Source organism: Talpa europaea (genome assembly GCF_964194135.1).
Source record: "Talpa europaea genome assembly, chromosome: 7".
NCBI lineage: Eukaryota > Metazoa > Chordata > Mammalia > Eulipotyphla > Talpidae > Talpa > Talpa europaea.
Window position 1 is genome coordinate 19804970 of NC_140074.1, and position 22580 is coordinate 19827549.

General features: G+C 40.3%; 1 pseudogene across 1 annotated transcript in view; it reads left to right on the forward strand.

Annotated features, from left to right (window-relative positions):
• The window catches only part of LOC311173657 (pre-mRNA-splicing regulator WTAP-like), a 70275-nt pseudogene extending 47918 nt beyond the window's left edge, over positions 1–22357 (forward strand). The window contains exons 2-6 of the transcript in view: positions 3609–3666; positions 4832–4969; positions 18251–19389; positions 20135–20233; positions 22238–22357. The product of the transcript in view is annotated as a pre-mRNA-splicing regulator WTAP-like (transcript). The remainder of the gene's footprint in view (positions 1–3608; positions 3667–4831; positions 4970–18250; positions 19390–20134; positions 20234–22237) is intronic.
• Positions 22358–22580: the final 223 nt, after the last annotated feature.

The window sequence follows — 22580 nt, forward strand, 5'->3', positions numbered from 1 at the left end:
CTCAAGAAAGTACACAGATCTTTAGAGAGTGTTCTTAAGAGTTATTATTGTTGTTGTTATTTTCTCCTGTTAGCTCAGTAGAAAAAACACATCAGGGAGATACACTAGATTGTGTTGTAACATTTTGATTGTGTGTCTCCCCAGACAGTAAATCTGGCACAACAACAATCCTGTTTCTTTGGGTCCACACTGCTCCCTTCTCAAGTTCTCCACCACAAGTTCCACCAAAAAGGAGGTCTCTTTCCCTTTCACTCTATTCTGAACACACAACTGGAGATTTCACAGCTCTCATGCTGCTATCTATACAGAGACTGGGCTTCCCCAGACTATGCACAGCTCTAGGAACAATGGGAGTAAGGAGGTGGAGGAAAACATTGCTTGATTGCTGGATTTAGCAGTGTCTGAAGTCAAGTCTACCTTTGATTTTTCAATATTGTAAAATGTTAAATTTCCTTCTATTTCCTTCAAACCATTTTGAAGCAGTTTTTCTATCCTTTTCAACAGAGTCTTAAATGACATAAGAAGCCTTATATGTTTTCAAAAAGTAAATAAGACTGAATCTTATCTTTCTCCAGATGTCACTCACTTTTTTGCTGAAGGACCTTTAAATGCCTTCATCTTCATTCTTTCAATTATATACAGTATTTCTAAAAGTGTGTTTCAAGGAAAATTAGGTTGGTATACCGAGCCATACAAGATGTAAAAGGTTAAAAATGCTCCAAGGTCACATAAATGTGGAAATTACTTCCTTCCACAAAGTTAAATTGCTTTCTCTAAGGCAGGACTTTTTTAGCATTTAACCTATGAGTCATGTACTGCATCTCCAAGGGATAGTAAGAAAATCTTTAACTACCCCAGGGGTTTGGCTGTGGAAATCTTAATTTCATTGATTAACTATGGGACAAGATTACATTAAACATATTTCAGAAAATGAAGATTCAGATGGGATTTGAGACTTTTTATTCCAAATCACTTAGCATTTAGGGATCCTTTGACTTGTACATCCGGTCTTTAGATCATTCCATCTGGTGCACCTTAGAAGGAAATTATGTGACAAATTTGGAGAATAAGGTAAAGGAGAATACTGGCCAAAAAAAAGAAGGATAAATAAGTGTGCTTCCCACCTCCCCAAAGGGGACAAGGTTTCCTCACCTTTGGAGAAATTATAGGTTTCCGATGTAATATGGTCACATTAATCTCCATCACGTCACATGATGTACATTTGTTAAAAGGCAAGGTGAATAGATCCATGAAAATTTCTGAAACACATTAATTTAAAAAGAATAAAAGCCTCACTACCCACAATATGGCAAAAACCACACCAGTTAATTATCTTGAATACACCTGAGCAGAACAGATTTTAGAAAGTCACTTCCAAAATGTTGGCTATAGTTCCTGTAAAGTTTTTGATGGGTTTTTAATGTTTTAAAAATCTGACAACTGTTCCTGAAAATGAAATACTCTGTCAGCAAGCTACAGTTAACTTATTTCAATAAATAGGTAATTTGATCTTGTAGAAAACAGTTGTAAACCTTTGCTGACATTTGAGTAAAAAGAAAAACTGGGTGATTTGTGGTTGGGGAGGATCAAATCTTGCATAGGATCTCAAGTGCTCCGGAAGTAAGGGAGGGATTGGATACACCAGAGCAGACTGTTCTGTTGTCTCTAGTATAAAGGGTCAAATTACAAAATTTCCACTTTACCACATGACTTAGAGAAAAAGGCCACAATATGGAAATTTGATTCCTTTGTGTGGCCTCTTGCAAGTACTTTAAGGAGACATGTCGTGTAGAATTTTTCTTTGGCCCTCACCCTTGCAATAAGAAATGTTCTTATTGTGAACAACACGGAATTCAGACATTTTCGTCCAAGAACTTTTAGGCCAAGACAACCCCTCCTCGAACAGTTGATGCAACCAGCAGTTTGCTTAACCAGAACAGAAATGGTTCCGTTTTTCCCTAGTCTTCATATGCCCAACTGTCTGTTTATCCACTCTCTGCAGCTTGGACATACAAATATAAACAACAGCTGGTCAGGAAAACAGATATCAATGTAACATTTTAAAATACAAAGATTTAATTCAAGAAATTGCTTACAGCAAGTGTTGGACAACTAAGAGAGGAAAGTGGGGCTCCGCGGTAGCCCAAGTAGGAAGCAGTTGCCACCCTAAAACTCAAAGAACAGGGGGAAGAGAAGGGGTTAAAAACCTAAGCACGTGGCCCAGAAGCATGTGGTGTTGTCCTCAGGCCTTTGAGGAGAGGGCATACCATTGGCCATGACGGGTACCTCTCAGTGGGTAGGAAGACACTGGATTTTTAGAGGGATGGAAGTTATTAGAGACTGGAATTAATTTTTACTAATTTTTACTGCTGGGACCCCACGCTGCCACTGGACTCACACTGCAGGAACAGATGAAATGGGAGAAGTATTTCTCTCTTCCTCCCATTTCCCAACTTCTGTATAGTCGTCCTTTCGACCAATTCTAAAAAGAGAGCCACCGTAACAAAGGGTCTTGAAAATAAAGTTTGCAGAGTCCTGCAGCAGTGTCACATAATTGTGCATAGGGAAGTTGACCAGAGTGGAGCTAATATAGGTAAAGAGCCAGTCCTGCACCAAACTGCCTCTTCCCTCTACAGCTAGTTCCAGATTCTTTTCTCCACCCTCCTAGCACAAATATAACCAAAAATGCTACAAGTCAATATCATCAGGACTCTTGCTGAGGACCAAGCAGGAAATGATTTTGTCCTGGGTCACAATGCTGGTGTCCTTCCCCTAAAGAAAAGATGACTGACTCTGGGCAAATTTCATAAAATCAGTGACATTAGTTTTCCTGTGCTGGAATAATTAAATCTGTCTTAGAAGAGAGGATCACATATACAAATAGAACATCTGAATAAAGGGCTTAGCACCATACCAGTCCCAGCAGACACACAGTAAATATTAGTTGACTTAATTGGTTTCCTCCCTATTCCTCATTCTTTCTTGTGGGATAAAAGGATTTGTTCCTTGTTACTAGAATTTCAAGCATCAGTCAGCACCCGTGAGGCAGGAAAATATTTCCTTTTAGCTACAGAGATTTTACTAGTCCAGAAGGTCAGTTTCTACCAAGTTCCAAAACAGAGAAAAGCAAATTGCTTACATGGATGAATTTACTGTAAGAATACATGGGGGACAGAAAAGAAGGTCTTTCAGGAAAAAATTTCTGCTTGGGAATGTGAGGCAAACTTCGACCAGGAAATTCTGCCTAACTTTGTGAGGAACAAGAAACTTGTCTTTGCTTAGCTGGCATTTATGTTTCCCCGAAAGTATGACTCTGAAAAACTTCCTTTGTCTTACTAAATATGAAGTATTGCTATTGAGCAGAGTTCACACAAAATCACCTCAAAGATTATTGATTTCTGAAACCCAATCTAGATTTGATTAATTCACCATGCTAAGCTAAGAAGTTTCAAAGAGAAAGACCCTCTCCTATCTATTCACCACCCAAGACAAACAGCAATCTAGGCATTGCCCCCACAAACAAGAGCTCACTGGCTCTTTCCTTCTATTCTGATATAAAGAAATTCTTTCTTAATTCTTCTTCATAATTTCCCCCATCCTCAAAACAGCTGTCATTTTGAACAGACTTCATGAAGCTGAGCAGCAGGACACCAAGAGTCCATCACGGTAAGTGGATTCCTAGGATAGAAGATACCTGTGTTTCAACCATGTCATTAAGTGGATCTCAGAAGTGGGGAACAATGGAAGGAGGAAGAGCGAGTGCCTAGATTTCTAACTGAACAATTAAGTGAATGGGATATTATCAATGGAAATGGGGAAAACAGGGCTAATTTGTGATGAGTTGGTGGTAGGAAAGTTGAAGGTGCTTGTGGAGTATCCAAAGGCATGCTTAGGCTTGACATAGAGATAATAGCTGAAAACCAGAAAATAAAAGAAGTGGTTTCTTTTGTTCAATTTTCAGTGTAACGAGTCCTAAACCTTTTGGTGCCATAGAGCACTTTGAGCATAGAATGACAGCTAAAGACTCTCTTTTTCAGAAAAGAAAAATATACAGATGTATATACAGTTAAATCAGCTATGTATTTTTGGAAGATTTTTTGAATTCCCAGGTCAATTTCCACTGCCCTACCACATCTAGCAAAATATATACAAATGAGCAAAGTCCAGGCACTGAATCTATATGGTATTAGAACTTAGTATTTTCTCCTCTTAGAGTTCACCTTCTTCCCCACCCCCAAGCAAGCTAAAATTCTACATATGCCAAATAGCTCTTTGCCCAGCAATCCTTTGTAAGATAATGAGAAACAAAACAAGGCAATGCAATGATAAGTTTCTAACCATTGCTAATAAGAAAATGACCCAAAGGTGTTCATTTTCTCAATTACAGTAATGCTCATTTTCTTGTTGGATAGGCAAGTGTTCCAGAGAAAACCTGGAGGCTGATTGTATGTATCCTGGCATATAAAGTGCACCACGAGCCCAGAGGCAGCAGCTAGCAATTATATTCCACTGATTAATGTGCAATCGTAAATTTACAGGCTTGATGGTCCAAAAAGGCTCCCTGCTATGTGAAATAATGAATAGGAAATTGTCAAAATAATTAGCCAAGTCAGACCTCACTAAGTCTACCTGTGAGTTGAAAGTAATGAAACAAACAACAACAACAACAACAAAAATGCCTGTCCTTTTAATAGAAATAGAGTTTGGAAAATGGAGTATGAAGAAGAATGGCAGAGGAAAATTTTCCTTTTTATTATTGTTGCTTCATTCAATTCACTGGCCATAGTGTCTGTGTTGAAAATAGTGTTGCATCTCTCAGATTCACCTTCAGGGTTCCAGGACTTATTCCTGTTACACCAGCTACTAGAAGTTCTGCTTTCTCTGCAGTCAACGTGCAGAATTTGCCTTCGTCTGGAGAAAGCTGCATTGTCCAACGTCAAGGAGAGGGACAGCTCACATCCAATGGCTGGTCAATGCCAGATTATAAAACCTGACTCCTCACATCACATCAAGACACAAATTTGAAGGATCAGCCCATCTTCAAAGCTTCCTATGAGCCTGATGCCTTGACTGAGACTGATCACAGACAAACCTTTCTCTCTACCCACTCCTAGCTTTTTCACACAGAACACTCCCTAATAAACTTCCTGCACATTTGTCATCTAAGTCTGCTTCCCAGAGAATCCAGCTTGCAGGAGTGTCAAATCGCTTCAGTGTCAAAGTCACCACAAAGAAATATCCTTGACACAAGGAATGGTCTATTCAATTTAAGTTTAACACATATTTTATTATACCTACTGTGTGCAAGGCAAGTCTAGGACTACATCAAAGTAAATTTTTCCTAGAGATTTTTCTTTGGGGATTGTTCAGTGGTGTTGTTTGTTGTATTTTGTTTGGTTTGGTGTTGTGAATGAAAAATACATACACACTTAAGGTAATTCTTCTGAGCAAATTCATCTCCTTTTTTTCAAAGTCTCAGCTGGCAAAATAATACAGGCTTTCAAAAAATATCCCAGTGGTGAAACTGTTTGAGATAAAAGTAAATAATATGCTTATGTTACAATACGGAGTACATAATTATATGTACAGCTTGATGATAGACTCAGATAGAGCAGAAAGAAGCATTAAAGACTTGATAGGATATAGCTCTATCTGGAGTTTCATGATATGGCATCAACACAATAAAGCCACCACTATTTCTGTTAACTATAAAGATCAAGAGTGGAGACTGTATGGAAAGCATACAGTCAAGAAGTCTCACTTTTCAAGAATTAGGTGGCTGCATTCCAAGTGAAACAGGCAGACAAGCAAACCTGATACATGAAAATCCAAATTACTATAAAGGACAAAGATTTTGAAAAGAATTCCCTATAGGATTTTAAACTTGTTTTATTGAAATATATCTCAAATGTTTTAATTTATGTTCAACTTTTTATCAAAATATCCTTTAAATCTCTGTACTTGGAAAACCCCTTTTCATCATAGCTTCCACAGCAGTATTTTTAATTATGTCATTGTTTTCATTTCTGTAGACTCCACTCCTATAGGACTCACTGTGCCCTGCCCATATCTAGCAGTATGCCCTGCCTGTGTCATTCACCCGTCTAGGGCCTCATATTCCTTTTCTGTAAAATGGAGTTGGAATAGCTAACAACCATTGAGAAAAGTAATGAGAAAATGCTTCACAGAACTCTATGGGTTTATTTTTTGTTGTCAAATTATAAAATAATTGATAAAATTTTCACAGAGATTTAGGAAAGAATACGTCCAAATAACGTGATGACTTTGGACATATCAAATCATATCTATATACATATTTAAATTTTAACAGAAAGAGTATTTTTATAAATAAATCTTTTAGCTCAGCATTTATAAATAATGCCCTGAAAACAGAACTCAATATCCCTTTTCAAAATGGTCTAAAATGAAGAAAATTGCATTCAGATTAAGTATATTTGCGTGAGTTTGTGCTACCCAGATACATAATATTCCTTTTACATTTAGGTACTGAAAAATAAAGACAACAGCCTCACTAAGCACCCAAGTATTTTGTAATGTAAGGACCTAGCAAGTGTAATAGGCCTTAAATAATCTTTCTAGAGGAAACTCTGTACTGTGTTTAGAAAATAATTTTGACTACTGGGATCATTTGCTTTAAAGCTGAATTTGCTGAAAAGCCTCAGGCAAAATTTTCAGTATCCCAAAACACTGTAATTGAGCAATTAATGTTTAATGGTAGAGAGGAAGGGGGTAGTTCTAGCCTACACAAAATTGAGAGAAAGGTATTGCTTGAGCTGTTAAGGCCAGGGAGGCATGCGTTTTCCACTGTCAGCATTAGATTTTTGTTGCTATTTAACTTACAGCACAAAAACATATTTACTCTAAAGAAAATCAATTTTCAGAAACAAAGATAAACAAATAGGAAAAGAGAGGCCTTGATTTTCATATTCATTAAGAAGTCTAGTTGAGTCCATAGCATATTTATCTGTGTGATGAGCTTTCTCTTAATTTTTGTTAGTCCTGTTTCATGCATGATACCACGATCAAGTATGTTTTGGAGTCCTCTACTTTTAAGATTTTTCCAGTTTAAGACTTTTTTCCTTTATGGAAACCAAGATTTCTGTAAAATTTAGGAAACTTGGGAAATGTTTTTGTAATTCAAATTTTGCTTCCACGAGACCTTTGGTGTGACATTTTGAAATATTCGATTAGACAGACATTCACCCAGTGCCATACATTCAGTAAGAACAAGAGGCATTCTCTCTGGCATTTTTGACAATGGGTTTTTATTATAACTACAACTCTTTATGCAACTAGTTCATATGAAATTAAGGTTATTCTTTTGGAAGTCTGATGTGAAATGACCTTTCATGGATGAATTGTTCTTCAGAGAAGTGACATCAAACAGAAGTAGTAATTCATACCAAGATCATAAAAAACAAAAGAACTACTTTCCTCATGAGACACTGGTTTGGAAACCGAAATCAGACCAATTTTGTCTTAAAATTAATTCAAGGGATAGACAGTTAACTATCAGACTTAACACGAGGTCAAGAATGAACCTAAGGTGTTATTAAATTATAATGATAAATTGTGTTGTTAAATAGTTTTATGCTTCAAGTAATCATGCCAATTACTAAAATAAACAGAGATGACTGAAATGAGTTTTCAACATATGTTTGAGAACTAGTGCATCCAAATAAGGGCAAGGAGCACTAGGGAGGAAGCCCAGCTCTGTCATTTGCTAACTCAGTCACAACTCTTTGTAAGCCTCAAGAGTTTGTCCTTTATGCAAAACATAATGCCTGTCCCTGTCCTTTATGCAAAACACAGTATAAGGGACACCCCCCACCCACCCCATGGCGCAGCGGTTGAGTGCTGGGTTGAGAAGCTGAAGCTGTCCGCAGCCTCTGCAGCGCCGGTTCGATCCCCGGCTGCTCCCCAGCCACCAGAGGAGGGTCCCATATGGCGTGCAGACCTCTCCTGCTGCCTGCTGCTCCCCTCAGCAGTGTACTTCGGTCCTTCTGCCTGCTCTGCTCCCCACTCTGGCTCTGGTGAATTCTCTCACCCTCCACGCTTCTGACTGTACCCAGTGCTTGTATAAATAAATAAATAAATCTTTAAAAAAAAAAAAAAAAAAGAGGCGACTGAAGAAAAAAAAAAAAAAACAGTATAAAAGACTTTTATGAATCATCAATGCCAAACTGGTTGCCATTAGGGGTATCACCTTATAAAACCACATATATTTATTTTATATATATATATATATATATATATATATATATATAAGCAACAGCAACACTGCTGCCTTTTTTTTTTAAGATTTATTTATTTATTTATACAAGCACAGGGTAGAGTCAGAAGCACGGAAGGGTGAGAGAATTAACCAGAGCCAGTGCAGGGAGCAGAGCAGGCAGAAGGACCGAAGTACACTGCTGAGGGGAGCAGCGGGCGGCAGGAGAGGTCTGTGCGCCATGTGAGACCCTCGCCCAGGGGCTGGGGATCGAACTGGTGCTGCAGAGGCTGCGGGCAGCTTTGCAACCCAGCGCTCACCCAGTGCTCCACTGGGGAGGCCCTATTTACATAAAAACAGTACAAAGTTGCAACACATATAAGTTATCCGAGGGAAGTGGTATTTACCCTCAATTTCACGGAACCAAACTTCAGATGGTGCTCACCAAGCCTAGTGAAGAAGAAGAATGCATTGATTTTTTTATTGTTTTTTACATCATTGTTCATTTTTAAACAATATTTTGCTTTTTGCTTCTTCCCACTCCCTCAGGTGTAGTCCCCATAGAGTTTCCTTCCCCAGTTTCCATCACCTCAGTCCCCAGTGCTCCTCCCTCCCTCCCTCTGATCCCTCTCCCTCCTCCTCCCCTGCAGTATGTCTCTGATTTATAATTGTCCATATTTGCTTTGTTGTGTTTTGTACTGTTATTATTATTTTTTACACTGATGTCTGATTTGGTTCCCCTATTTTCCTGCTAGAAGTGAAACCATCCAACAGTTTTCTTTTTCTTTCTGGCTTATTTCACCGAGCATAATTCCTTCTAGTTCCATCCACATTGCTGAGAATGGCATGAGTTTATCTTTTTGATTGCTAAATAATATTCCATTGTGTATATATGCAAGAATGCACTGAATTTTAAAATAAAATCAAGAAATTAAATGTATGGCCCTATTTTGAGACAAAATTGGGAAATTAATTTCTGATTTAGAGACTATGCACTAAGGAAATATTTTTTGGAGACCACACACAGTGCTCTAATCCAGATCTGTTGCACTGACCCTTAGGTGGGGCAGTCAGGTGCTCATTATCCATCGAGAGCTAGGATGGACATGGAAATATTTTCCATGACTTCATGCCCCTTGACATCATTCTAGAACCTATAAATAACTCCCTGGGAGAGTCAGATTTTTTATTAATTAGTGTTCTTCAAGCTAATTTTGAATGGAAAGACTGTTTTCTTTTTTGGGGGTAAGTAAGAAAAGTTAGTGGAAGTAGATGGATCTCAGCCAATATATAATCTCATCCTCCTTTGAGATTCAAACCCCCTTCAAATAAAAGTGTGATATAGGGCCTCCCCGGTGGCACAGTGGTTGAGCGCTGGGTTGCTAAGCTGAAGTTGCCCACAGCCTCTGCAGCACCGGTTCGATCCCCAGCCACCGGGTGGGGGTCCCACATGGCGTGCAGACCTCTCCTGCCGCACCCGCTGCTCCCCTCAGCAGTGTACTTCGGTCCTTCTGCCTGTTCTACTCTCCGCTCTGGCTCTGGTGAATTCTCTCGCCCTACTGTGCTTCTGACTGTACCCAGTGCTTGTATGAATAAATAAATAAAATCTTTAAAAAAAAAAAGTGTGATATAGTTTGATCTGTTATCAGGACTCAGAATCAAGGTGAAAAATTGTCCTTCAGCTGACTGTCCTTAGGAATTGAGTTGCTAATACCACAGTTGTGGGAGGAGATGTGTTCAGAATGCTCCAAAATATTGTGTAAAATATGTGAGAATATGAGCATTTTTCTGGGGAAAAGATCTGCTTCTATCGTTAGGCTCATGGGATGAACTAAACACACAAAAAGGTAAGAAGCACTACCTGAGGTTAACCAAAAGGAAGGATTTGACCTGTCAAAACTCCTATAAAAATTTCATTTTATTCTTCATAGGACAAACTGACAAACATGCAAAAGCTGTTCTTCCCTATTGTAAGTATTTTTCCAACTTTCACTTGGCTCTATAATTTTAAGTGATGATTAAAAATTATGCAGTGTGGGCCTCCCCGGTGGCGTAGCGGTTGAGCGCTGGGTTGCGAAGCTGCGGCCTCTGCGGTGCCGGTTCGATCCCCAGCTGCTCCCCGGCCACCGAAGGAGGGTCCCACATGGCGCAGCAGACCTCTCCTGCCGCCCGCTGCTCCCCTCAGCAGTGTACTTCGGTCCTTCTGCCTGCTCTGCTCCCCGCTCTGGCTCTCGTGAATTCTCTCACCCTCCCACGCTTCTGACTGTACCCAGTGCATGTATAAACAAAAACAAACAAACAAATAAATAAATAAAACATGCCTCTATAAAAAAAAAATTATGCAGTGAATGGAATCAGCCAGTAGTTCTTCAGCCAGCAGATACAATCTTGGCTGAATCTCATGACATTGCTTGACTAAATCCATAGTTCTTGGCACAAAGAAATGAATAGGAAGTTTCTTTTTACCCTATTTTTAAGAGTAAAGGATTTTTGAAATGATTTCATTGATTTATTGTATTTTGACATTATAACACTTTTTAAAAATATAAACTCCTTGCTTCCTTAGCAAAGAAAATATGACTATAATGAAAGATTACAATTAATAAAACTGTCTCCATTGCTTCAGTTTATCACTGTAAAAACATTTGTGAACTGAAGTTAAAATAAAATTCTCTGAAATTGAAGTAAATGAACTGATTTTAGATTAGAAAAATATTTCACTGCCTTTTGAAGGCATTTCCTTTTTTGCATATACTTGAAGTTTCATGGTGCATAAAAATTATTATTATAACTCAAACCTATGAGTTTTAAAAAGAAACTATTTTCAAATTAAATATAAAGAAAAGTAGATCTATAATTCAATGTTTGTCTTCAGAAAGCCAGGTTGCTATAGCAATGGTTGCAATAAGTAACATTGATATGGGAATTTCCTGTGAGAAAATCTTTCTCTAAAATTGTATCTCTGCTCAATATTCACAGTGGCAATGTGATATTAGTGTTATCTTTTATTTTACAAAGGAGGAAACAGCTTCTAGCTGTGGTCTGAATCTTACAGCCTCAGAAAACTTTCTTATTCAAATACTTCTGTCAGCAATAGTTTCTTCTCCTCAATATTAACAGAGTGGCATAGTCAATAAGGAGATAAAATATCAAGATAGAGAAGAAAATTGGAGGAGAAGAAGAAGGAGGGAGAAGAAAGGGCACACAATGAACTGTCAGAAACAGTCAGAATAGGTCAAGCCAATTGCAATAGCTGGTATTCACTGGTTTTTTGCTTATAAAAATGCTAAAAAAGGGCCTCCTTGGTGGCACAAGGGGTTAAGTGTCATCACTATGAAGCTATCGCCAGTCACTGCAGCATGAGTTTGATCCCTGCCAGGGATCCACCCACCTAATGCAGCAGACCCCCGCCGGAGAGCCACCCACATGGCACAGCAGACCTCTCCTGTCTCTCCCACTGCTCCCCTCAGCAGTGTATTTCAGTCAATCTGCCTGTTCAGTTCCCCACTCTGTCTCTGGTGAATCCTCTCACCCCCTGCACCTGTAGCATACCCCAGTTCTTGTATGCATAAATAAATAATTTTTTTTTAATTCTAAAAGAATAGAAAGTGGACAATGGGTGGTGGAGAAGGAGAACAAAAAGAAAAGGAAGAGGGAGGGAAAGAAAACTCCCTTTTGTTAGTCCAGAGCATTTATTTACAACATGCCAGACTTTTGGTGTCTGCAAACACACTGCACTAAAACAAAAGGTGGGGTGAATTGAGGGGATGAGGCAGAGAAAGATCTGGGATGTTGAGTCTCATTTGCCAAATAGAGTCTTCACCTAAGTTGAAAATTGATTCTAAGTGTTGGGAAACTAAAGTTTAAGATATTTCCAATTTGAAAAATAATAAGATAACCAGTGAAGCAAAATAAAAATGCATTGGATAATGAAAGTAATTAAATAAGTGGCTCGATTAATGTACCAATTTGTGAAACTTAAAAAACAGTAATCTTTAAAATTATTTTAAGCACAATCTGAAGCTTGGTAGAATTTTAGCTCATGCTTCTTTTGATAGTCTCTCAAAGCTCCTTGGCTCCACCTAGTGTCAACTAGTCAAAACTGACACATAAAAGGACAAACACCATGATAGAACCTTACTACTGGTTTCTTCTCTTCCTTAAAAAAACAAGCTCCCACCTGGCAAATTATTGGCTTCCTCCCCATAAATAGAAGCTAAAAATTTAACTCATCACAAACCTCAAGGGTTTATGACAACTATTTGTGACTGGATATGTTTATATACTCATATCTTGAAAGAAACGCACCCCAAAACACAATTTATTGATTCATTCCCCAGACCTTCTGGAACACCCCTTTGTACCAGGCACTGTTCAATGGGCTGGGGACAGGAAATAATACCTACGGTTGTGGTGGAAGAGAGGAAATAAGTCAAGAAATTCAATAGACTGTAATAGGAATTGATAGTCTGAATGAACGCTTTAGAGGTTAATAGGAGTGTCTCTCTGTTTTGGTTAATGTCTCTTTTGCTGTGCAGAAGCTTTTTAGTTTGATGTAATCCCAGGTATTTATCTTTTTCCTGACTTTCTTTGCTTTGGGTGATGAATCTTTACAGATGTTATTGTGAGGCCTCCCTGGTGGCGCAGCGGGTTGTGCCCAGCGTTGTAAAGCTGTCCACAACCTCTGCAATGTGGGTTCGATTCCTGGCAGGCAAGGGAGATTCCCACATGGCACAGCAGACCTCTCCTGTCGTGCCCGTTGCTCCCCTCAGCAGTGTATTTCGGTCCTTCTGCTTATTCTATTCCCTGCTCTGTCTCTGGTGAATCCTCTCACCCTACCACACCTCTGGCCTGTACCCCAGCTCTTGTATAAAAATAAATATTTTTTAAAAAAGGTTATTGTGATGTATGTCTTGCAGTGTTTTACCTATATTTTCTTCTATATATTTTATGGTTTCAGGTCTTATGTCCAGTTCTTTTATCCATTTTGAGTTGATTTTATGCATAGTGAAAGGTAGTGGTCTAGTTTCATTTTTTGCATGTGGTGGTCCAGTTTTCCCAGCAAAGACAAACTCATGCCATTCACAGCAATGTGGATGGAACTAGAAGGAATTATGCTCAGTGAAATAAGTCAGAAAGAGAAAGAAAAATATCGGATGGCTTCACTTTTAGCAGGAATATATCAGTGTAAAAAAATAATAACAGTACAAAACACAACAAAGCAAAATTGGACAATTATAAATCAGAAACATACTGCAGGGGAGGAGGCAGGAGAGGGATCAGAGGGAGGGAGGGAGGAGCACAGGGGACTGAGGTGATGTGCACAGGTGCATTGGTGAAGGAAACTCTATGGAGACTACACCTGAGGGGGTGGGGGAAGCAAATATTGTTTAAAAATGAACAATGCCGTAAAAAATAAATATCTATATATATAAAATTTAAAAAGAGCTTAATAGGAGGTATCCAAATGCAAAATCAAGGGAAAAAGCACCCAGTACAGAATTAACGGCCTGTGTTAATCTTGTGAGCACAGATGCGAAGCCCCTTGAGATGCTGAGTATCAAAGCGGCCACTGAGAGGCGCAAAGGTTAAGCAGCAGACTCTGAAGCCTGACTGGGTTGGTTGAATCTTGATCCACCTATTCTACTTCTCTGTGCCTTGGTTTTCATGTTCTTCAAGCTGGGATAATCACAATACCTCCCACATCCAGGAAGAGTGACGTTGAAGGAAGTTAATACATGGTCTACACTATGAGAGCCTGGCACACAGGGAGCGTGCAGCACAGCACATCCTGACTAAATATTTCTCCTGCAGTGTACGTGATCCTGGGGAAAGGAAGGCAGTCACTAGATGATGCACAAATGGTTTTACTTTGTGCACAAATAGCAGCTGAGACTCCTCTTTCCCTCCACACACATGTGCTCTAGTGGAGTCAGCCAGGAATTTTCCCCATCAGACATTTACTTCCTTTATTTATTTATATTTTTTTGAGAGGGAGGGAGAGGGACCAATACAGGTGAGGGAATGTGTTCTTACACAAGGGACTATGGTGATGGTACACGGGTGAATTGGTAAAGGGAATTTTGCAGGGACTACACTTGAGAGGAGAAAGCACACATTGTACAAAAAGGAAGAATGATGTAAATTATATATTAAATTAAATTTTAAAAATACAAAATAAAAAAACAAACTAAATAAATAAATAAATACCAGATCCTGGCTTAAGTTTCCCAAAAATAAATAAATCAATAATTCCTTCATCTACGGACACAGGGAGACTGGACAGCCAGATGCTTCACAGGTCATCTCCTTCTCCTTTCAACCACAGCATAAGCAGAAATGTTGCTGGTCCCTCTCTCCAGCTCATAAGGTGACTAGGCACTCTGCGGAGAATAAGTCTCACAGTCTCAGAGTGGGAACCTGGGGGTCCCAGCAGCCTCCTCCGTGTCAGTTCAGAAGGTAGTTGACAGAGTGGACAGAAAAGTGTGAGAGAAAGTTCATGGTTCAGGGGAATGATCTTTTTTACTTGTGTGCCTTCTCTTTCTGATGTGTTTTGCATATCTTGACACATTCTTGACCTCTATGAAGCAGGGCACTTAGGAGGAAAATAATGAAGAGGAGAAAAAGAACAGGTAAAAGAAGAAGTAGAGGACAGAAGTTAAAATTTATTGTCCATATGTCCTAAGCATTTTGTATGTACTAAGTATTTCATTAGCTCTATGTTATTATTATTCACATCTTACAAATGAGAAAAGAAACTAAGGCACAGTGGATATTAAACAATTTAACCAAAGTCACTCAGCTAATAAGTGATGAAGTTACAATGCTAACACACCCTAACCAACACACTGACCATCTTCAGCATACCCTTCATCCTCCATAGGTTTTCATCATGATGGGCCAACAGGCTCGCCTACTGCATAAGGTGTTCCTCAAACCTTCTCTTTGGGCCTCACTGGTGGCACAAGGGGTTAAGATGCAACCTATGAAGCTATCTGCAGCCACTACAGCACAAGTTCGATCATCATCCAGGGAGCTACCCACATGGCACGGCAGACATCTCCTGACTCGCCTGCTGTTCAGTCAGTCTGCCTGTTCTGTTCCCCACTCTGTCTCTGGTGAATTCTCTCATCTCCCCCACCCCACATCTCTGGCCTACACTCCAGCTCTTGTATGCATAAATAAATAAAATGAATCTTTTAAAAAATGAGGTCTATTAATATCAAATAAACAAGGAGCTCATAAGAAAACAACCTTGTTGGGCCTCCCCTGGTGGCACAGTGGTTGAGCGCTGGGTTGCGAGGCTGCCTGCAGCCTCTGCAGAGCCAGTTTGATCCCTGGCCACCAGGCGAGGGTCCCACAAAAAAAAAAAAGAAAGAAAGAAACCACCGTGAAACAGGCCAAGGGAACTGTGTTTGCAAGCTGTGAGAGGTGGGAAGATGGGATTGGGGTCGAGCTGCAGATAGGATTGCAGCTTGCTCCTCACTCAGCCGGAAAACAATTTTGGCTTCAGGCTTCAAGCTGCAAGTGGGAAGGTGTTGAGGAAAAAGAGGTTCCCTGCCTTTACTACATTCTGAAGTTTCTTTCAGAAATTTCAATAAACTGCCACTAGGTGTCCTCAAAGTAAAAATAATAACGGGGAAAAGTACTTCGTCACTTTTAAGAACTAAATTGACTAACTTTGGATTCCCGGACTCTCCTGCCTCTGACAGTCAGTAGTTAAACCTGAACACCCGACCTCTGGAAAGGAAATGGAGTCCTACAAGAAAAAGGACACTTAAGTTGTTCATTTTTGTCCTTAATTAGGAGTTGTATTACTCTGTCAGTAAGGCAGGCCAACATCGCTTCAAATGGACAGCAGAAAATTTTTCTCACCAAAACTCACCAGTCATCCTGGAATCAGGACACCAGGGGTCATCTCGCCTCTAGCCCTGAGCTACTCAGCATTTCAAAAACCAACTGCTCTGGCAGATCTTTTAACATCAGAATATCTTAAAATTTAAATTGAATTGCAGCAATTGCCTTTTCCAGGACAGCAGCTGCAACAGTCTTTTGTTTACTTAGTTATGACATCAGCAAATAGAAAAACACAATTGAGTCAAGATCATCCCCAGTTAGTCTTTTAAGTAAACACAGACCGACCTCCCTTCTCTGCTGGTCTCTGCAGGCTCAGGGCCCCCCTCCCTTCACCCGTTCCCTGCTCCCCAGTCCCCAACTCCCTTCCAGTTCTTTTTCCTCCTTTGCTTCTACTCTTTCTTTGCATCCCTCTTTCTAAAATTTTTAAAATTTGTTAGTTGTTGACATGTCTAGATAACCCTGGGGGTATATTTTTACTACTCCATACTCCTCCATCCTTCAGTCAGCCTCTCTCAAATCTTGGGTGCCCAAGTTCTAGCCTCTTCCTTTTTTTTTTTAATTTTATATATTTTTATATCATTTTTCATTTTTGCACAGTGTATGCACTTTCATCTTTGTTATAGTCCTCATACAATTCCCACCTCCCTTGTTTTGATCCTACTCTCTCCTTCTCCCCTCCGCCCCCCCTCAGTTGTCTCTGGCTTATAGTTGCCTGTTGGTTTTGATTTTTACTTTATTATAATTAGTCTCTTCCTTCCCCCATCTGTTTTCCCCTCCCCCATTCCCTCTAGTAAACAGTATATTTTTCACTAGATCCAATAATTGTTTTTGTTTTTTGCAAATATATTTTTTAATTGCTTATATTCCATAGATAAGTAAAACCATCTGGTGTCTTTCTTTTGCATTTTCATTTATTTCTCTTAACATACTCACCTCAAGGTCCATCCATTTTGTCCCCAGAGGCACAATTTCATCCTTTTTATACCTGCATACTAATCCACTGAGTGTATATGCCAGAATTCCTCAATCCAGTCATCTGTTTTGGGGTACTTAGTTTGCTTCCATGACTTGGCAACTGTGGACAGTGCTTCCATGAACATAGAAAAACATAAGTTTCTCAGTATTAGCATTTTCATGTCCTTTGCTAAATACCAAGCAGAGGTTTTGCCAGATCACATAAGATTTCTTTTTTTTAAACAATTTTTTTTAAGATTTATTTTATTTATACAAGAGGGGGATACAGGTCAGATGTGCGGGAGGGGAGCGGATCCACCGGAGACAGAGCAGGGAACAGAACAGGCAGAATGACTGAAATACACCACTGAGGGGAGCAGCAGGAGAGACAGGAAAGGTCTGCTCACCATGTGGGTTGCTCCGAGGCCGGCAGGGATCGAACCGGCGCTGCAGAGGCTATGGACAGCTTCACAGCGCTGTGCTCAACCGCCTGCGCCACCAGGGAGGCCCTGGATCACATAGATTTCTATTTTTGTTTTTTTAAGGTCTCTCTATACCATTTTCCACACTGCACCAAATTACATTCACACCAACAGTGGATTAGGGTTCTTTTTCCCCATATCCTCACCAATATTTGTTGTTTTTATTCATTTTGATACAAGCTCTTCTCATAGGGACAGGATGATATCTCATTATTGTTTTGATTTGCATTTCCCTATAATAAACAACACTGAACAATTTTTCATGTGCCTATAGGCCATCTGAGTGTCTTGCTGTTTTTTAAAAAAAAAAAGTCTATTTAGGTCCTTTGCACATTTTTTTACTGGGCTGCCGGTTTTTTGTTGTTGTTGAATTGTACTAGCATTTTATATACATACGTATTTCCTTGCATACACCAGAGGTGGAATACTCAGTGGCCTAGGCTGTTTCCATGCCCACATCACACGTCTTCACTCCCTTTCTGAAAAGTCCCTCCAGTGAAAATCACCAGACTCTGTAGGGCCATGGAGGGCTGCCCTCTTTTGTTCTGCAGGGGCATCTACTTTCCTGGTTGCACCCCCTTCCTGTCCTCCATTTCCTTCCCTGCAGTGAGCCCCCAACCTTAGTATAAGTCCTCTGATGAGTCTCCCCTTGGCAGGGGCCTTGAGCAAGCCAGGGCTACAACTGTAGCCAGAAGGCAACCCCTCAATTAAAGACTTCCGGCAGGGAACCTCTTCCCAAAAAGATTCTACGGAGTGAAAACAGACTTCAAAGTTATGGCACAAGATGAGTTGATTCTAAGATGGAAACAATATGAAATACATGTGCAAGGTCAAGTGCACAGATCTTAACTCTTATGATGTAACTGGCTTAAGGGAGTCTGAAGGAAAACTAAAGCACCAACAGTTATGAGTCTGCACTCAGGGAAAACATCGAACTGAGCAGCAAGAATGCCAAGACTATATTACTCAAATCCAGGCCTCACACAAGTCCAGCAGCCCAAAGTTACACAGCTGAGATCTACAAAAATAGATCCAACCATCAACTTGTCTTTCCTAAAAATGAGTGGGGAACTATAACACACTAAAGACAAACTGGAACAAATCCAAAATGACCTGAGTGCCTGGGAGTTTACGCCTGATAGTCAAACAGGAAAAGGTTACTGATAAAGGGTTGAATGCTTATCCAAGAGAATCAAGAACTTGGATGGCAGCTTGATGAATTATACAACTTGAAGTAGAGTAAGCTTAACAGAAGAAAACCAGTGAGAAGCTTAAAAGTGGTCAGAATGAACTGAATGACTTCATCATTCAACTTGATGAAAAAGTAGAGGGTATGCAGGGTGCCATCCCAGTTTTTTGCCAACAGTTGCAGAAGATGTGCTAGCACCTGATGCAGTATCAACAGCCATGGCCTCGAGCCTCAACCCCAGATCGCAGAAGGACGACATCTTCTAAACTGGTAGGACAGGCAGAGGCCACAGGTAAGGACTAAAGTCGTGTCTGTCCAGTGGACCAAGTAATGACTGTTCCCATTGGCAGAAAACATCTGGGTTTGGATTTCTCAAGGAAGGGGACACAACCGAAGATGACTTTCCTTCTCTGGGAATGGTCATAAGGCCTCCAGCAGCGCAGAGGAGAGAGCTGGCAGAGGAGGTGGTCTTTACAGAGACCATCTCAGTGCGGGTAAGAAATGTGGACTTTCCCACGGGCAGTAAAAACTCTCACATGCCACTCAGATGACACACCTTCAATTATGAGCCTCAAGAGGAGAGATCAGTGAGTGGAAAAGGAAATCACACTGCAGGTCCCCACCATGTTCAGAATGACTTGAATTCAAGTGTAAATGTACTGGGTTCGATCTTTGTAATATTTTCCCAGCAATGTTTTATAAGTTCATTTAATTTTCACTACTGAAAGCTGCACTCATTGATGAAGTCCTCTAGTAGTTGCACATTAGATACATTTGTCCACCAGACATTTGTGTATTTTCTGGTTAAGTGACTAAAAGTTTCAGAAATTTGTGCACAGTTACTCAGCTTTTATAATTTGTTTTGTATCCTGTTATTGTATATTACTCTGTGACTCTGGTATACCTTACCTGTACTGACCAAATCTAATTAAACATTTTTTGTAACTCAAAAAAAAAAAAGTACTCCATGGGGAAGTCCTGAGATTCTGGACTTGAGTCAGGGAACTTCCAAGTCTTCCTTTCAACTAATACTCTTGCTTATTGTTGTGTTTATGGAAGAAAGTGACCCAAACCTTGAGCCAATGAGTTGTGGGTGAGTACCCATTGGTTCCCTCTGTTAGCCATTTTTATACACACACATAAAATCAAGTTCATGGCCATGATCTTGTGTACATTCAATTTAAATCAATGTCATGACTTTACAGAATAAGGAAAGGAAAAAGAAAAACAGAAGAGGAAAGAGGGAAAAGATTAGAAACTGGTGTCTCTATCTGCACCTGCCCAATAATTTTGAAGGAAAGCTAGGCCACCAAGGCTGAGAGGGGTAATTAAAGTCAAAGAGGGCTGCTCCCTGCATTTTCTCTGCCTCATTTGCTGGGCCCGTATATCATGTTTTAGGAATTTCTAATCTTTCCGCAGCCAGATGACTCATTCCCACTGGCTGTCTTGGGCTTCTACAAAACACCTGGGAAGATAAACCTAACAAAACAATCTCTCTCTACAAGTGAGCCTTTCAAGGTATGTAGGGAAATTTTCAGCTTTTATTTTCATTTTGTTCACCAAAGACACACACTCCTTAATCATGGTTTCAGACATAATTGTGTCTGACAGCAAAAACCATTTCCAAATTGAGTAATGAAGTGGCATGAATAGGGAGCAATTTCCTCCCCAGGAGGTTTGCTTCTGCCTGGGGAGTAGAATTGAGAGTCACAGATGACTTATTTGGGGCCAGAAAGAACTGAGAATTCTGTGGGAGGGCTCCCCAACTGCTTCTTGAAGCCGACTCCTCAAACTATCCCTTTCCCCGTCATGTACCTCACTGGCCCAGGTTGCCTTTTAGAGACATGAGTTCCTTTTTCTCTCTCTAGAGCTACCTAAGATGGATTTTTTTCCTAACTAAAGTCTGCAAAAGAAAGCCAGAAAGGAAAAAAAAAATGGGGTACACCAACTCTAATTCAAAATGTAAATGATGGGCCTCCCTGGTGGCGCAAGGGGTTAAGACACAATCTATGAAGCTGTCCACATTCGTAGCACCAGCGCGATCCCCAGCGGGCCAGGAAGCAACCCACATGGCACAGCAGACCTCTCCTGACTCGCCCGCTGCTCCCCTCAGCAGTGTATTTCAGTCAATCCACCTGTTCTGCTTCCCACTCTGTCTCTGGTGAATCCTCTCACCTCCCCCAGCACCTCTGGCCTGTACCCTAGTTCTTGTATGCATAAATAAATCTTTTTAAAAAATGTAAATGGGGCCTCCCTGGTGGCGCAGGTGGTTGAGCACAGCGCTGTGAAGCTGTCCTCAGCCTGTGCAGTGCTGATTTGATCCCCGCTAGCCTCGGATCCACCCACATGGCAAGTAGACCTCTCCTGTCTCGCCCGTTGCTCCCCTCAGCAGTGTATTTTGTCAGTCTGCCTGTTCTGTTCCCCACTCTGTCTCCGGTGAATCCTCTCAATCTCCCATGCATCTGGCCTGTACCCGGCTCTTGTATAAATAAAAAAAATAAATCTTAAAAAAAATGCAAATGATAATTAAACCCATAGGAGTAATCATAAATTAGCAGGCCTCTTTTAGTGTGAGAATCAGAAGGGGAAAAAATAAAAATACTTTCTGAAAGTGTATACTGAAGTCTTGAATTTAAAAACCCTGGACATAGAAGGAAGTTACACATACAAATGAATACATTCCCAACTCTTATTTCTTAGATAACGAGGACTTAAAATATTCTTGGCTTTGTGCTAGGGACTCTACAAATATTCATTAATTAATCCTCCCCATAATCCTAAAAGGTGTTTATCATGCTCACATCCATAAACAGTTGTCATGGCAGGAAGGGCCAGAGCAGGATCTCTATGATCCCAGCATACAGGTAAAGAAGGAGTCCTGAAGTCCTCGGTGGCTTTTGCAGGCTTCTGTTGGGATTTACCAGGTACACTGCTGGCAAGTGGTGCCAGGGGGATGGGAGGCTGGCAGCCCTCACAGCTCCCAGCAAGTCTTTACTCTTTCTGGGCTCTCCGGCCTTCTCTGGGGGTCTCTGGTGGTCTCTGCTGCTCTTTCACTCTCTTTCTCTCTGCTTCTCTGCTCTCGATGGCGTCCTCATGACCGCGCCCTTATAAGCGCAGCCTTAGCCCAGGTAAATCCCATCTATATAAGCCCACACCCCACTCCAGGTGCCCGCCATCAGGCATGCATTCAGGAACGCAAGGATCCTTCATCTATCCTAATGGCGGGAGGGCAGAAAAGCCTGATACCTTTTCACTTACCCCACAACAGTTAAGCAAACTAGTGAGGGAAGTTTGACATTTTCCTTGAAGAGAACAGCTATTTATTTCCTCCATGTAATTTAACACAGGCTGTGACGGATAGCTTAAGGGATCTGGGAATTAGAAAAAACTTAATTAGAATTTTAAGATTGGAAATTAGACCATTTATTAAGTTTTGAATCTTCAAAAGTGAAAACACTTGATATTTCTTTGTACACAAAGTGCACTCTCAGCCCATTTCATTTTTTTCTTTCTCTTTTTTAGAAGAATATCCATGTTCTATCTATCCCAACAGGTTATCTCCCATTCAAAGCATCCTTGGGTACAAAGCCAACAGGAAAGGGCCAAGAATTTGAGCCCAGAATGATCCAGTTCAGAGCCTGAACTCCTATTTACTCTGCCAGGGGGGCCTGCCATTGTTGATGCCGCCATGCCACTGCTAAGCAAACAGTTTGAAAGGAAGAGGAACTGAGACATAGAAATCAGAGTGACCTTTTTTTTATTATTATTTACCTGTTTTTTCTTTTTTCTTATTCATTTATTTGTTTGAGATAACATTGCTTTACATCACTGTATAGGATTCAGAGGAAGAGATTCATAGCTCCTC